Source organism: Arachis stenosperma, chromosome 2, assembly GCF_014773155.1.
Source record: "Arachis stenosperma cultivar V10309 chromosome 2, arast.V10309.gnm1.PFL2, whole genome shotgun sequence".
NCBI lineage: Eukaryota > Viridiplantae > Streptophyta > Magnoliopsida > Fabales > Fabaceae > Arachis > Arachis stenosperma.
The window spans coordinates 83,318,594-83,320,488 of record NC_080378.1 but is presented as its reverse complement, the minus strand read 5'-3'; the positions used below and the strand labels follow the sequence as shown (position 1 = coordinate 83,320,488).

The window sequence follows — 1,895 nt, the reverse complement described above, 5'->3', positions numbered from 1 at the left end:
TTTCAAAATCAATTTCTTTCCTTTTTCAAAGATACTTGCTATCAATTAATGATTTGATTAAACATATTAAGTATGTTGCCTTTTCTGTTGAGAGAGGTTTAATGTTTGAATCATATCTTTTCTTGTTAGGCAAGTCATTAAATTTTAAAATCAAATATTTTTTAAAAATTGTTTTCAAATCATATCTTTTTAAAAAAAGCATAATTTTTTTATCATATCTTTTTAATCACATCTTTTTCAAAACAAGTTTTTAATCATATCTTTTTAATTTCTAATTTCAAAATCTTTTTCAAAAATTACTTGATCGCTTTCCCACTCTTGATTTTCGAAAATCAATTAAAGTTTTTCAAAAATGTTTTCAAAATATTTCACTTGATTTTCGAAAATTTCTTCCTCTCTTCCCACATCCTTCTATTTATGGAGTACCACTCCTTCTCAATGCACAATTCGAACTCTATCTAATTAAGTTCGAATTCTCTACTTCTTCCTTCTATTTTTCTGTTCCTCTGACACTTCAAGGAATATCTATACTGTGACATAGAGGATTCCATATTTTCTTGTTCTCTTCTCTTTCATATGAGCAGAAACAAAGACAAAGGCATTCTTGTTGAAGCTGACCCTGAACCTGAAAGGACCTTGAAGCGAAAGCTAAGAGAAGCTAAGGCACAATTCTCTATAAAGGACCTAACCGAATTCTTCAAAGAAGAAGAACACATGGCAGCCGAAAACAACAACAATGCAAGGAAGGTGCTGGGTGACTTTACTGCACCTACTCCCGACTTCTATGGGAGAAGCATCTCTATCCCTGCCATTGGAGCAAACAACTTTGAGCTTAAGCCTCAATTAGTTTCTCTAATGCAACAGAATTGCAAGTTCCATGAACTTCCATTGGAAGATCCTCATCAGTTCTTAGCCGAATTCTTGCAAATCTGTGACACTGTCAAGACTAATGGGGTTGACTCTGAGGTCTACAGACTTATGCTATTCCCTTTTGCTGTAAGAGACAGAGCTAGGACATGGTTGGACTCACAACCTAAAGAAAGCCTAGACTCTTGGGAAAAGCTAGTCAATGCCTTCTTGGCAAAGTTCTTTCCACCTCAAAAATTGAGTAAGCTTAGAGTGGAAGTCCAAACCTTCAGACAGAAGGAAGGAGAATCCCTCTATGAAGCTTGGGAAAGATACAAACAATTGATCAGAAAATGTCCATCTGACATGCTTTCTGAATGGAGCATCATAGGTATTTTCTATGATGGTCTCTCTGAACTATCCAAGATGTCTTTGGATAGCTCTGCTGGAGGATCTCTTCACCTGAAGAAGACGCCTACAGAAGCTCAAGAGCTAATTGAAATGGTTGCAAATAACCAATTCATGTACACTTCTGAAAGGAATCCTGTGAACAATGGGACAAGTCAGAAGAAAGGAGTTCTTGAGATTGATACTCTGAATGCCATATTGGCTCAGAATAAAATATTGACTCAACAAGTCAATTTGATTTCTCAAAGTCTGTCTGGAATGCAAAATGCACCAAGCAGTACTAAGGATGCTTCATCTGAGGAAGAAGCTTATGATCCTGAGAATCCTTCAATGGAAGAGGTGAATTACCTAGGAGAACCCTATGGAAACACCTATAATTCTTCATGGAGAAATCATCCAAATTTCTCATGGAAGAATCAAGAGAGACCTCAACAAGGTTTCAATAACAATAATGGTGGAAGAAACAGGTTTAGCAATGGCAAGCCTTTTCCATCATCTTCTCAGCAACAGACATAGAGTTCTAAGCAGAACACCTCTGACTTAGCAACCATGGTCTCTGATCTAATCAAAACCACTCAAAGTTTCATAACTGAAACAAGATCCTCCATTAGGAATTTGGAGGCATAAGTGGGACAGCTGAG

The 1,895-nt window shown here is 36.5% G+C and overlaps 1 non-coding gene across 1 annotated transcript; it reads right to left on the bottom strand.

Annotated features, from left to right (window-relative positions):
- Positions 1–1,110: 1,110 nt before the first annotated feature.
- LOC130964665 (small nucleolar RNA R71) lies at positions 1,111–1,214 on the bottom strand. Its single transcript, XR_009080750.1, has one exon. It is a non-coding gene; the product is annotated as a small nucleolar RNA R71 (small nucleolar RNA).
- Positions 1,215–1,895: the final 681 nt, after the last annotated feature.